Raw genomic sequence first — 15,415 nt, 5'->3', positions numbered from 1 at the left:
AATCTCTCTCATGGATTTTGGGGAGAAGCTTTGAAAACTACAATGCATATATGCAATCGATCCCCTCACATGTCTTTGAAAGGTGACATCTCTGAAGAGGTTTGGTCTGGCAAGCCTGCTTCATATGATCACTTACGCATTTTTGGTTGCGAAGCTTTTGTGCATGTTAGACCTGAGTTGAGGAGTAAACTAGATGCGAAGTCCATTAAAGGCCTCTTCATGGGATATGGTGAAGAAGGCGAAATGGGTTACAGGATTTGGTTACCTCAGCTCAAAAGGGTTGTACGCAACCGGGATGTTGTTTTTAATGAGGCAAAGCTGCTTCAAAACAATTGTGCCTCAAAGCATGACCATAAAAGGGTGAAATTTCAGCATGACCAGCCACCTGTTAGGCCTATTTTTGACCCTCAAGATGCACCACAAATGGCTGAAAATGTAGATGATCCAGTGGTGTTTGAGCCAGATGATGTTGGACAGCAAATTGAGGCTCCTGAAAGGCATTTGCAGCCAAGAAACAATGCTGAAAATGGTGCTGAAAATGATGTACAGCAGCCCATTGTTGATGATTTTGTAGTGCCACCTGATGTAAACCCATTGCCGGATAATGTGGATCATTGGGTGAGGCGGTCTACTCGTCAAAGACGGCCTGTGAGTCGATATGACCCCTCTTTGCATTACATTATGTTGACACATGAGGGAGAGCCTCTTACGTATAAAGAGGCAAAGACATGTGAGCACAGCGACAAGTGGGAGCTTGCTATGAAGGAAGACATTAAAGCTTTGCATGCTAATCATACTTGGGATTTGGTTGAATTGCCCAAAGGAAGGAAGGCTATTCCTAACAAATGGGTGTATAAAATCAAGACTGTTGATGCAAAACCCAAGTATAAGGCAAGGCTTGTGGCAAAGGGATATGTTCAAACCAAGGGCATAGACTTTCATGAAGTGTTCTCTCCTGTTGTGAAGATGACCACTTTGTGTGTATTGTTTGCCATTGTGGCTGCTCTTGATTTGGAAATGGACCAAATGGATGTACATACCGCTTTCTTGCATAGTGATGTGGAAGAAGAGCTTTACATGAAGCAACCCGAGGGTTTTGTCATCCTTGGCAAGGAACATTTGGTATGTATGCTCAATAGAAGCTTGTATGGGTTGAAACAATCATGTAGACAGTGGTACAAGAAGTTTGATCGCTTCATGCTTAAACATGGTTACAAAAGAAGCCATGCAGACCATTGTTTGTATACCAAACGTGATGAGGATGGCAACCCGATCATTCTTGTGCTCTATGTAGACGATATGTTGATAGCTGCAAAGAAAAGAAGCACTGTAGATGCTCTTAAATGGCAGATGAAATCTGCGTTTTCAATGAAAGATCTTGGGGTAGCTGAACATATACTTTATTGCGTGTTACACGGCAAAGAGACAAGCGCCTATTGTATTTGTCGCAAGAAAAGTACATCGAGAAGGTGTTGGACAGATTTAACATGGCTGAAGCAAAGCCTTTGGGTGTGCCATTACAGCCATATGTTAAAATTTCCAATGATGATTGTCCCAAGTCAAAGGAAGAAGCCAATGACATGCAAAGTGTGCCTTATGCTTCAGCTTGTGGTTCACTTATGTATACTATGGTTGCTACTAGGCCTGACATAGCCCATGCAGTGGGAGTTGTGAGCCGGTTTATGGCTAATCCAGGCAGGTTGCATTGGGATGCAGTGAAGTCCATTATGAGGTACTTGAAAGGGACTAAAAACAAATGCCTCTGCTATGGTAAAGGACCAATGGAGTTGAAGGGATTTTGTGACTCTGACATGGCTGGTGATGTGGATACACGGAAATCCACAAGTGGCTATGTATTTACTCTTGCGGGAGGTGCTGTTTCATGGTGTTCTAGATTGCAAAAGATTGTTGCATTGTCTACGACAGAGGCTGAATATATTTCAGCCACTGAGGCTTCCAAAGAAGCTATTTGGTTAGCACGCCTATGCAGTGAGTTTGGTTTGCCTGCTAAGGCACCTATGCTTGGTTGTGATAGCCAAAGTGCCATATGTCTGGCAAAGAACGCCATGTTTCATGCACGCACAAAGCATATTGATGTGCGATATCACTTCATACGTGAAGTGCTTGAGGATGGCCTTATTACATTGGTTAAGGTCCATACATCACAAAATCCAGTAGATGCTCTCACTAAGTGCTTACCCAAAGCACAACATCATCTATGCATAGAGATGGTGGGAGTCACGTAGCTTAAAGGCGCCATTTATGCCTTTAAGTGGGAGGTTGTTGGGTTAAAGGCCTAAATAACCCCTTTTTGTACATTTTTATACTTTGTCCAGGTTCAATATGAACCTGGACACATTTTTTAAAAGTCACTTATAATAAAAGTGGGAAAACCCAAAACTCACTTGTTGAATTTTCCCCAAAAACGTGATCCCTCTCTCTTCTGCTAGCGCTTCCTCTCCTGCTGGCCTTCGCCTTCCCTCTCTGCACACACACGGCACTTCCTTTCACTTGCACGCACCGCCGCGTGCTCATCACCACTGCACTCGTGTCAAAGAGCAACTCTCCCAAGCCCGAAGCCTCCAGTGGTCTGTCTCAAGAGCTGCTGGGAGCCTTGCACAATCTTTGATTCTTCTCTAAAGAACTCTCTTAAAGGAAAACTCTCCTTTCATAAATGAATTCTGTTGTAATCACATAGAAGTACTAGATTCTTTGACATTTGTATCAAAGCTATAGTTTCCCTTTTCTTGCCTAAGAAGAGAGGTCCTTGAATAATCTATGAAAGGTTGGAGTCTTTTTAGATTTGCCTATGGCTTTAACCATAATTCAGCCATTAGCAAGCTCGATAGGAAACGGTGTCAACTTAGCACTGTTAAGCCCACTCCACTACTCTTTGCAATAAACAATATTCTAAACCACGGGTGTAGTTACTCGAGTGCTTATTTTCAGAGGTTTAAGAGTAATAACCAAGGTTTGAAAGTGCCAAGGAAAGAGCTACATACACATATAAGGAACTCTAATCATGGCACAATATAATCAAGATAATAGGATTATTAGATTCATCACATAGTGTAAGTGTCGATGGTCAAAGAATTGTCAACTATCTTGTTGCCAAGCTTCAAGAAGTTATGGGAAACCCTACTTTGCAAGTAGGGGTTCAAAGCCAAATACAAGCTCTTCAAGTTTCTCCAAGTACCCAAAAAGAGAGCTCTTGCGAGGCCTCCTAGTGAGACCTCCAAAAGAGGAACCTCTGTGGGTAATGAGGAAATGCCTGAAGGACCTCCAAAGCAAACTATCCAAGAAGCTATACGTCAAGAACTTTCAAGGGGGGGGGTATGAAAGTGACACCCCCATTATCTTTGAAAGTGATACGCCCCCAAGAAGGCCGCTGGTAAGGCGGTCACCCAGCCCCCCCAAGAAGAAGAGGAAGTCGTCAGGCACTCCCTCCAATGCCAATCCTAAGAAGAGAGAAAACAACCGAAGGAGAAGGAAGCGGAGAAAGCGGTCACCATCCTCTCCTTATTCTTCTTCTTCCTCTTCGTCGTCATCATCTTCCTATAAGCAGAGCACTAACTCCTCATCTACGAAAGCAAAAAGGAGAGGTAAAGGAAGAAGATATGCGGCATGGAAGGGGTCGCATATGCTTAAAAAGTTCAAAGAGGAAGGAAAGAATATCACTTCCCTTACCTACAATAGAACCTTTGCAGCAACTAATAAAGTTTTGGCTTTCATCCAACAATTTGACGTGGCTTTTGAGGATAAAGATTTCTCAAAATCTTCGAAGTTACGAAATGTCTCGATGCATTTCCAAAAGTCGGTCCGTCAATGGTGGGCAAGCCTACGTGGAAGCTCCAAGGACAAGGAAGGCCTCTCAGGTGCAACGGAGTTGAAATGGTGAAGATCTAGGTTTTACACTTCACAAATCCTTTTCTTTCTTTCTTTGCGTTAGTGATTCCTTTTAGCTTGAATGGTGAAGGAAGAGAGAGAGAGAGAGAGAGAGAGAGAGAGAGAGAGAGAGAGAGAGAGAGAACCTTTGCAGCAACTAATAAAGTTTTGGCTTTCATCCAACAATTTGACGTGGCTTTTGAGGATAAAGATTTCTCAAAATCTTCGAAGTTACAAAATGTCTCGATGCATTTCCAAAAGTCGGTCCGTCAATGGTGGGCAAGCCTATGTGGAAGCTCCAAGGACAAGGAAGGCCTCTCAGGTGCAACGGAGTTGAAATGGTGAAGATCTAGGTTTTACACTTCACAAATCCTTTTCTTTCTTTCTTTGCGTTAGTGATTCCTTTTAGCTTGAATGGTGAAGAGAGAGAGAGAGAGAGAGAGAGAGAGAGAGACCCGATGGGGTCCCAACAAACCCTCTCAAGGGCCCACCCCATTGCCGATGTGGTATTTGCTTTTGATTGCAAAAATGGAATGTACACACATGCAATACCTCAAGTGTAGACTCTACTGAGTCGAATGGGGAATGTCACCACGGTAACTCCTCAAGACGAGGCACCTCCGGGGCTGATTTGAGGCCTTTGGATCCTTCTCGATATGAGATTGATGCTGGCCACCAAGGGGTAGATCTGGGGGCTGAATTGCACGCCCAATGTGAGAGGAATGAAGGGTTGAAAACGCAGATCTCGATGATGCTGATGATGGACAACAATGGGAGCACTCGATGCCGGTGATGGCCCAGGAGAGGCTCAATGGACTGCCCAAGTACCGGACCGCAATGGGGATGGCTAGCGACTGCAGATCCGAGGTGTTGCTCGCGACGAAACGGGGCTGAAATCTGAAAACGCTAGCTGATTTTCTGGAATCCTGGGTTGATCTAGCGTCTTTAGGCCAAAACGCTTGGGCTGATTGCTTGCTGCTGAAAACGCTCGCTGATCTGAGCAAAAATGCTCGGCTGATTATTGCTCCTCCTTTAGCTAGCGCTAGAAAACTGAGAAAGATTGTTGGCTATCTTGGTCCCTTTATAGGCCTAATTTATTGGTTATAAACCCACTAAGGGCTAGGTAGGGCAAAACCTCTGTCAAATTCCTACAAATAAATCATAAAAATGATTTATTAATAAGTTTGACCAAGGGGTTAGTTTCCGGGTGAAATCGTCGCACATCTACCACCCGGGCATCCAATCAACGCGGGGAATTGTTAGATTCTTCATCCCGAGATGCTTCGCACACTATCTACACGCTCCTCACCACTCACGTGCACTGGCCCTTGGTTGTGGGTTGGCCACCCGTACACCTGCTGGATAGGGATCTCAAGCACACTTAGGGTTGTTCAGCACATTTCCCACTTTAGACCTGTTTTGGTCACATATTCCCCCATTTATATTGCAGGGTCATATTTTTGGGTCATTGGGCTATATTGAGGATTATTGCCCGACCATTCTCCTATATATAGGAGGGGGGGCACATCATGTAGAGTTTGCCATCTAGAGCTATTGGGCTGCCAGCCTTTCCACCATCTCTCTCTCTCTCTCTCTCTCTCTCTCTCTCTCTCTCTCTCTCTCTCTCTCTCTCTCTCTCTCTCTCTCTCTCTCTATAGCCATTGTCTATTTCTCTCTTTCACCTTCTGCTGAGATCTGCCATCGCCATCAACAAGGAGGCCATTGTGGGGAGTTTCATCGCGAAGAAATGCTTTCCTCCACCAGCGTTTTTTGGCTGCCAGCGTTTTTGTTGATTTGATGCTCTTCTGCTCTCCTCTCCATCGCCATCCTCCTCCATCTCCTAACGCCTCCTCCTACACCCCTCTAGCTGCCTAGCGTTTTTGGCTGACTTGCGTTTTTGATACAACTACCGTTTTTTGCAGCAGAGGGAGATCTTATACACCCAGCGTTTTCAGCTTGGTCACCTCAGCGATTGGATGCCCTTCTTCCTTGCCGGATCTACACCTCCTTGGCAACCTGAGGCTTCTTCCATTGCTGCCCATACCAAATGTTGGACCTTCCACATTCAGATTTGGGACTGTTTTGCTGACTTTCAACCGGTTCTTTGGTGCCTCTCTCGTCCTCTTGCCCCAAGCTCCGGCATCCAGTGCCTTTCGACATTGAGTGGACTGCTGAATACCCTGTTTACAGCAGCGTTCTTCAGCCCCTCTTGCTGCGTTTTTTTGGCATAGACAGCACCTTACCTTGGCCTCATCAGTGACTTCTCGGATTCCCTTCTTGATTCACAAGTCTTTACCCCCCTACCCGCACCGGTGTGGCGCTTACACGGCGTGTTTTCAGATCGCATTTCACCTTTGCTCCTCTTCGTCCGACACTCTAACACTCCTTGTCCGACACTCAGACGTGGACTCAGAAATAGGTTCTGGCACAACTGACAGATCTCCCTCGACATTGCAGATCTTCCCTCCTCTTGCCCTGGAGAAGATGCAGGGATTGGATTGGTACAGGTACTTATGTGGACGTGGCTTGAGTTTTCCACTGCTACTTCTCCCTCAGTAACCCTCCCTCCCTCTACCTCGACTGTTGTCTCTCTATTTGGGATTGCCCTATCCACCTCCTTCATTGGTTCTCTGTACGATAGACCCGTGCCTCTTGGCACGTCAGACACTTCTTATGGACATGTTCTCCTAGATGTGAGTATCCTTTGGCATTTGGATGCCTGTAGGGTCTCTTCCAGCACACTGCTCCATGGTGGCTCTTTTGCCTTGCCTCTACTTGGTAGAGCTTCTTCCTTGCTTCTGCTTGGTCCTGTGGCTCCTCCACTTGCAATTTGGATTTACCCATGCACTACTTACACGGTGAAGACCTCATGGATGTTCCTTGCTTTGTTGGTCTACTCCAAGGCTATGACTTCTACAACACCGGTCATTCTTCTTGATGCATCCTTCAGCCGTCCTTTACCTCACCACATTTCATTACTTTCCCACGGGGGGAGTGCTTCTATGTTGCATGTCTTCACGACTTGCACTTGCAAACTCTCTCTTGGATTTTTTGTCCAGACCCCGGTGGTGGATCTGCTCCCACAGGTTGACTTTCCCCAGGATCTCCTCTGACTCTTTTGTCCGATATTGTGTGTGTACCATGGAATAACACATCATATTGCAGCTTATACCGCCAAGACGACTCCTCTCCCGAAAGATTGCAGATATGGCGGTCTCTACATGGATGGATTGCTTATCCTGTCATCTTGTCTACTATAGTGGACGATGCCTTCCTTATTGAGCCTCTTCTTCCTGCTCTTCCTCCCTCTTCTGCTCGAGCTTCTTTGACTTGGATATGCTACCGGTTTCCCACCTCGGCAGTTTTCCTCTCCTCGTGGTCAGAGTGCTCATCTTCGGGGGGGGGGGGGGGGGGGGGGGGGGGGGGGTCCCCATTGTGAGAGTGTGCGGAAGCGAGAGAGACAATAGACACAAACGCAAGATATGGTGAAGAGGGGGCAATCAGACCCCATGACTACCATGAGCAGAAGACCCATTACAATCAGATGTGTGATCTCTGTGAGATGAGAGATGTGGAAGTGGGTACCTCCATGGCCCCATAAATAGGTGTCCAAGGGGAGGTAGGGCAAGCCCTGATAAAAATCCCCACGACCCAACAAAAAAATGATATATGGAAATATATGTGGGCACCCGAACAAAAGTGGGTGGCCAGCCCCACACTCAGGCGGTCTGACCAAGTACAACCTAGACTATGGGTGGCCAGCCCGGAGTAGTCGTACAAGTATGCCCTAGACCTGTGAAGCAACACAGTGGTGTAAATCTAGCACCCCCTCTCAGCACCAGATGCTAAACAAACCACATGAAGTGAGGCAAATGATGATGATGTCTGGTACAATGTCCACTGAAGGACAATACTCCATGAGTGTAGCAGCAGTCTGGGGTGTCCCGACCGCCAAGAAATCTCCGTGGTAAAGTGCCGTCACAAGCAGTGCAGCAAACTACTGTACTCCGCCGATACAGAGTGAAGATACTGCGTGAAGGTCCCGAACTGAGTGTGAAAACAACTCCTTGTCGTGAAGGAAGTGCCAATAGACCTGCAAGTGTCCTGCCCAATAGAATCTGTGGTGTCTATAGTCAAACAGTCTGGAGAAAATGAAGAAGCCCAGAAACCATCATGAGATGACCGGAAGCTTGTCAATGCATGAGCCTGTAACCCAGTGTGGCCAGGTGGCTAAGTTGTAAAACTCTAGGAAGGCCAGATGTAGTAATTTGCGCCATAAACTCCTTCGAATCAAGGAAAGCCAAACTAAGCAGTCCGCACTGTAGAAGCTACCGTAAGCTGCAGCAGTCATCGAGAGATCGCATGGACCACCACCGGATGGTGTTCTGTCAGTAGGTAGGGTAATCCAAGATGAGGGGAAAGCCAGACTAAGCAGTCTGCGCTATGAAGGGCCACTGAGAAGAGGTGTGGTCAGACCAAGTTGTCTGCACCGTAATCATCCTGTAGAAGTAGGGAAGCCAGACTGAGAAGTCTGCGCTGTGAAGATCCTCTGAGAAGAGGAAATGTAACCGGCCCGTAGGGCGGTAGGCGTTGGCTTTCACCCGAAATTCTTTACTTAAACACACACATAGAGCACTTTGCAAAGGAGACCTGTAACGAGAATTAACACTTCATCACACACACGGCTCGGAAGCTAGAATGCTCCGAGCAGACGCCGACAACCTGTAGGCCCCAAAATTGGCGCCCCTTTCGGTATTTCTTTATTCTTTAGGAGGGTAAATTACAAGGTAAGGTCCTGGGAATCCTTCACGTGTATCCACCTAGATACCATTTGATTTGGCCAAATTTCGGCAGCATAACAGCCCCAAAACTTGCGCGAAACCAATTCCCCTGCTGGAACTCGCTTGCACTGTCGTATACCCTCTGATTCCTGTCCAAAAACAGTAAATTCAGCACGCTGTATTTACTGGTTTTTGCCCTGTTTTCAGCCCCAAACAGTCCCCTAACTGTCCTTTGCCAGTGGGGCACGATTCCCAATGATCCTGGCGTCCGTATGGCTGAAAAACAGTCAAATTACAGCGGATACACAGCGTTGATTTTGCACCTGTACGGTGAGGTTATGACCCTCACCAGTGCATGCTTTGGAGCAGCAGTTAGCTACCCCTGTTCCTGCTCAAGGAGGCTCTTGCCTCAGCACAAAAGCATGAACCCACACAACTGTACATCAGTCAAATGAGTAGCCCTCTTGTGGGGCATCACATAACTGCACGTAGGGGAGAAAGAGAGCAGTATGTAGCGTGCGGGGCATCACTCCCGTCACCATACTGTACATAGAGGGCAAGGTAAGCATTCCATAGCTTCTGTACCTATTGCAATCCGCCTGTGGCTGAAAATGGCGCCCCCTTTGATGATATGCAGCTCGTTTTTGCCTCCCAGAGTGGCAGAATCGCTCACAAGCTGACACGTCGCCCAGTTTCCGAGTTTGGGCTTTCCCTGCTAAAAATATCTCAACTGGTGCGTCAGTTGACTTCGCGGCAGAGTTGTAAAGTGTTCCCCTAGTCATACCGAAGATAATGACGCGAACACATTTCGTGGCCCAAAATAGCAGTTCCCTAAATTTTAGGAGATGCTTCCGTTGGGCTCCCACTGGTCTTCTGACCATCTATCCTCATTGGGACCGCATCCAAAAAATGCAATGTGGCCCAACTGTCGGATACTTTTGGTTGGTAGTCCCACCTTGACTTTACGCCTTAATTGAGTTCACTTCCTAGTATCCACCAACTTGCTAAGTGCGACGGGGGGACCTATATGATCTTGCTCTGAGCCTAGACATCCTCTTACCATACGAATTCCAGTGCCGACCACTTCCCGTCTGCGGGTGAATCTACCGTTCACATTGGCCATACAATGTCCGACCGTTTGCTACTTCAAAAAGAGGGTCTTAAACAAATAAAATAAACCCCATTGGAAAGAAACCAACAACCAAGGTTAGCAGTTGCCACATCTCTGTGACATGGTTAATGACTGCCACGTCCTCGTGACAGGAAAGGCCAGAACAATCTGTCTACGCCGTCTTGCTTGTATCTCCTACCTCCAATCCTCCGGTGTCAACCAAAACATAATCCACGCCAACGCCACCAAACCGCAACTCGGTGTGGCTCTCAATGTGAATGAGCTGGGAGTGGCCTACTGTCCAAGTCGGGGGATAAATTTGTTGTAAGGTTATCGAGGGTGAGTGTAAGCAACTCTAAAGGTAGCAATCCAAATGATCAGGAGTGTAGAAGAGCAACTGCACTACCATCCAAGCCAAGCTCCGCATGACTCCAGATGTAGTCGCGGGATGCCTGATCCCCCGCATCTCGCGGGTAAACTCTCCAAGAGAGTCCAAAGCACTCAAGTCCCACTCCAGTCTGTGGATCCAAGCAATGAACCCGTCCAAGAAGAGATCCAAGATCCTCTCCCTAAGTCCCTGTGATGCTCTTGTGTAAGCAAGTGATCTGACGTGTCGAGGTTAAGTGGTAAGTGTCTGTCCACCCAAGATGGTGGTGTCCTCTTTCGGAATGTCGGAATCCCATATGCCATGAGCATGGCCATATCTCGTGTGAACTCCTTTGATGCGTGCATAGGTGTGTCCATAGCAAACCACAAGTCACCACTCCCTCTGGAGTGACGCTGCTATCCAACGATTTTCAGTGTGCTAGGAGGTAGGGCAAGGCCTGATAAAAATCCCCACGACCAAACAGAAAAATGATATATATGGAAATATATGTGGGCGCCCGGACAAAAGTGGGCGGTCGGCCCCAGACTATGGGTGGCCAGCCCAGAGACATACTAGCCGTACAAGTATGCCCTAGACCTGTGAAGCAACAGAGTGGTGTAAATCTAACACCCATGTCTTGTCTCATGCTGCTACACTAGGTCCCTCCATCCTAGTGGTGATCATCACCGATGCGCTATTGGACGCTCATCTTAGGTTGCTTCCTCATATAAATCCTCTTCAGCGACTTATTCCGTAGCTTGCCACTCCATCAGCTTTCTTATGCGACTTGATCGGAGTTTCCTCGCCCTTGGTCATCATCACATTGGTGTTGTACGAATTGTCGTGTTGTTTGGCTGGCGCTCCTCGTCCTTTTCTTCCGGGATTCACATCTTCTCCAGATTTACCAGGCGTGTTGCATTCTCCTTGACAGCTTCTCCGCATCTGTTGTTGAGTGGGGGTCCCACTCCAGTCCAAAACATTCTTCATCTCCAAATGCTTCACACAATGTCTACAGGCTCCTCACCACTCACGTGCACTGGCCCTTGGTTGTGGGTTGGCCACCCGTACACCTGCTAGACAGGGATCTCAGGCACACTTAGAGTTGTTCATCACATTTTCCACTTCAGACCTGTTTTGATCACATATTCCCCCATTTATATTGGAGGGTCATATTTTTAGGTCATTGGGCTATATTGAGGATTATTGCTCGACCAGCCCCTATTCTCCTATATATAGGAGGGGCACCCTCATTGTATTGTCTCATCATCGTGTAGAGTTTGCCATCTGGAGTTATTGGGCTACCACCCTTTCCACCATCTGCCTCCTCTCATGTCTCTCTCTCTCTCTCTCTCTCTCTCTCTCTCTCTCTCTCTCTCTCTCTCTCTCTCTCTCTCTCTCTCTCTCTCTCTCTCTCTCTCTCTCTCTCGTGTCATTCTTCCGCTGCACACTCTGACAGGAATGGCTCGTTGGATTCCACTAACTGAAAACTATATACACGTCAGGCCAGATGCCCACCGTAGCATAGTTACAAGGAACGGGAACGCGGAACGCGAACGCGAAACAAAATGCCATTCCCTGTTACGGGTACTCACGTTTGAAACACAGAACGGGGATTCAGAACGGGAACTTGGAATGGGAACGGGGAACGGGGAACGGAGACCTGAAAACGACCATTCCCTGTTACTATGCATCGTAGTGTAATAACATCTGTCACAAAACACTTGTACAATCCATTTATGCAAGAGGGTTCCAAAATTGAAAAATTGGCTCTAGAACTAGATGAAGCATGTCCACATGGCACAAAGAGCCATGTGCAGGTGACATCCCTCCTACTTAAGGTGAGGTACTGGTACCGAACTCCATGTACACCATATGATGGTCCCGAATGAAGTTCCTTCTAGATGATGTCTTCCATGGCAACTTTTGAGAGAGAGGCCCCCTTGGGTGATGTGGAAATGTCCAAAACACAAGGATGATGATGATGCATCTACTCGCAAACAATGGATTGCCTCTTGGATCAACGACGCCCTTGTTGGTTACCAGCAAACAATAACCTTTGTTGCCCCAACTCGGATGGTGTGAACCAAACTGCAAACCGGATGGATGCTCGTCGAGCGAATAGCGAGATATACAAACACCGATGTTCACAAAGGTTACAGGCCAGCCTATGTTGCCCCTACGCGGAAAGATTGGCAAGAGCAACACCGAATGGGAGATGAAGATGATGTTAGATTTACACCACTCTGCTGTTTCATAGGTCTAGGGCATACATGTACGGCTAGTGTGCCTCCGGGCTGGCCACCCTTTGCATACGCATACAAACTGCACTTTCGGGCGACCTCATATTCCATTTATTTCTTGGTGGGTTGTGGGGGATTTTATCTGACATTGCCTTATCTCCCCTTGGGCACCTATTTATGGGGCAAGGGGGGTACCCACTTCCATCATCTGATCATTATATGGGTCTCTTGTTCTGGTAGTCATGGGGGGTTGATCGCCCCCTCTTTCCTACTCTAGCGTTTTGGTTTGTGGTCTATTCTCTCTCTCTCTCTCTCTCTCTCTCTCTCTCTCTCTCTCTCTCTCTCTCTCTCTCTCTCTCTCTCTCTCTCTCTCTCTCTCTCCCCCCCACACACACAAGTGCACTCTCACAAATGGATATGTCCTTTGGAATGCCCAAGAACCATGGCAAGTCCTTTGTATGATGTCTCATGAAACCGCCAAGAAACTCCTCGAAGATAGAGGCTCCTCTTGGGGTCTCTCTCTCTCTCTCTTTCTTTTCCACACACGCGCACTCTCACAAATGGATGTCCTTTGGAATGCCCACGAACCATGGCAAGTCCTTTGTATGATGTCTCATGAAACCGCCAAGAAACTCCTCAAAGATAGAGACTCCTCTTTGGGCTTCGACTAGATTTCCATATGATGAAAGCTCTAGATGAATCCTCATCTCTGCAACAAATGTGGCTACGAATGTAGGCTCACGATGCCTACAAACTCCTGCGGTGGTTGCCTCAGATTGGAACCCTTTGGCTCTGGATTGATGGCTATCGATTGCTAAGAAGATGCAAATGGTGTGGACCCCATGTGCTGCCAACGATGTGTACAGATTAATGACGATACAATACCTCTTCTAGAATGATAAAATTCTCCAAGCAGTGGGAGAGATGGTTGTGCAAACAATGCCAAGACTCCAGATCTAATAGGTTGATCTAATTGATGTCTTCCTTTGTCGTCTAGGCTGCTAACAAATCTTGATACTCGCAATCAACATCTTCATGTTTCCAATGTCTGTCTTGAATGATGCGATCTGTCATGTCGAAGAATTCTTGATTGTAAATATCCATGCTAGAATTTCTTTATGTTGAGTTGGTCGAGCGCGCACACCAAGTCAACTACCCTCTCGCAAGCGCACCACAACTATAACCCCCGGTATATAGTGTTTGCATTTCCTACGCTCAAGGCGCACGGTCCTACACGCAATGACAGGTCTTGCAGTTCCTTGAGTGAGAGAAGCGTCCTTGGGCAAAATGCTATAACATACTCAAACACTTGAGGAAAAAAAAAATCAAAGATTAGCGGATTAGTGCAAAATCTTCAAAGCTATGTCAGGTGCAGCGGAATTGAAATGGTAAAGATCTAGGTTTTAAACTTCAGCCAGAAGGACACATCATTGATCTTTTCCTGTACCTGGAAGGGCCCACAGTATCTCATACTTAGCTTTGGAAAAAGCCTCCCCTTACCCTTTGGCTTTCGAAGACTTGCTTTCTCAAACGTGAGTAGTGCCCAATCCTTCAATTGCAAGTCACGTCGATGCTTGTCTACCCTTCTTATGTCGTACTTTAGACTTCTCTAAAGCCTCCTTGACCTTGGTAAAAGCAGTGTCTAGATCCTTGTATAGTGATCTACTTCAAAAATCTTGTCCTTGGTGCTCAGAATAATTGGAACCTTTCTAACACCCTCGATGATCTCAAATGACGCCTTCTCCGCAGACATGAACCATCTTGTTATAAGCAAACTTCACGAGAAGCAAGTATTTCTTTCATTTAGTCTTTTGATCAAAGATATATGACTTCAACAAGTCCAAAACCACTGAATCGGCTATCTCCAATTGCCTGTTTGTCTGCGTATGAAACGAGGACGAGAATTTAAGCCATCTGCTTGTATTCTCCAAAACATGCTCGTAAATTGGGGATCTTTATCTAACATTAAAGATTAACGCATGCCATGTAATCGAAAAATCTGTGAGACAAACAGCTTGGCCAAATGATCGTCTTCTTTACCGGAACAAAGTTGGACTGTTTACTGGACATGTCAATTATTGTCCAAATTCCATCATGCCCACCGAGAGTCTTTGAAAGATCCAAGATAAAGTCCATTGCTATACTCTCCCAAGATCGGTTAGGATATTCGATTTAATTTATATGATCACCCCTTCATCTTTATGAATTGCTTGATAGCTTAATTCCTTGATATCTCCAAGACTATCTTGTTGTGAACCCCCTCGAAGGCCCTTTTGCGGAGAGGTCTCTTTGTAAATGCTCCTGCTTGTTATGACTTATTTTCTGTTGCTAGTAAACACAAATGACACAGTGCAACAAAGGTCATATAAATGATCAAGGCCAGTGCCAAACCAACACGTAGGATACACGCACATCTCACGAGGGTCAAGGAGCTCATTTTTGAGGAGAGGAAATACAGAAAACGATTCTCCCGATGAGGGTCACAGGTTGGGCACCCCAAGTCGAGAATCTGACGCGACACACGAGAGAATCACTTGAAATTATTCACAACTTTAAAATCACAGTTCGATTTGGTCGACACGGCCCGACATAGTTCCCTGCCCAAAGAGATTGGCCCCAAAGATTGGCGCCCTTTTTGGTATTTCTTTTATATTAATGCTTGATCAAAGTACAACTCCCGCGGGTCCTCAGCTCTCAGACTCTGCGCCCAAATGCTCTGAAAAGTGAGGCCATTGGGCTCCTTTTATTCTTACAAGGGATGCCAAAAGCAAAGTGCCAAAAGCAATTAAACTCAAAAGCAAACTAGTCCAAAAGATTCTAACTCAAAAGCAAAGAGTTCCAAAAAGCAACTGTTCCCAAAATCTGCCAGCAAAAAGCACCAGCGCAAATTGCGAAAATCCGTACAGGATGCCACATCAGCAGCCAGCGCAAAACCAAGGATGTTCGTACTGTTTGCCACATCAGCAAGCTGTCGTACAGCCTGCCACGTCATCTGCTGTGTGTGTACCACCACGTCATCAGTTTGTGACAG

At 46.6% G+C, this 15,415-nt stretch overlaps 1 protein-coding gene across 1 annotated transcript in view; it reads right to left on the bottom strand.

Annotated features, from left to right (window-relative positions):
- Positions 1-15,415, bottom strand: part of LOC147429733 (Nucleotide-diphospho-sugar transferases superfamily protein) — a 55,597-nt gene that overhangs the window by 22,699 nt on the left and 17,483 nt on the right. The window lies entirely within an intron of this gene.

The sequence above is a fragment of the Adiantum capillus-veneris genome, chromosome 22 (genome assembly GCF_014529385.1).
Source record: "Adiantum capillus-veneris isolate H3 chromosome 22, ASM1452938v2, whole genome shotgun sequence".
Classification (NCBI taxonomy): domain Eukaryota; kingdom Viridiplantae; phylum Streptophyta; class Polypodiopsida; order Polypodiales; family Pteridaceae; genus Adiantum; species Adiantum capillus-veneris.
This window is presented reverse-complemented; position numbering and strand designations above follow the sequence as displayed.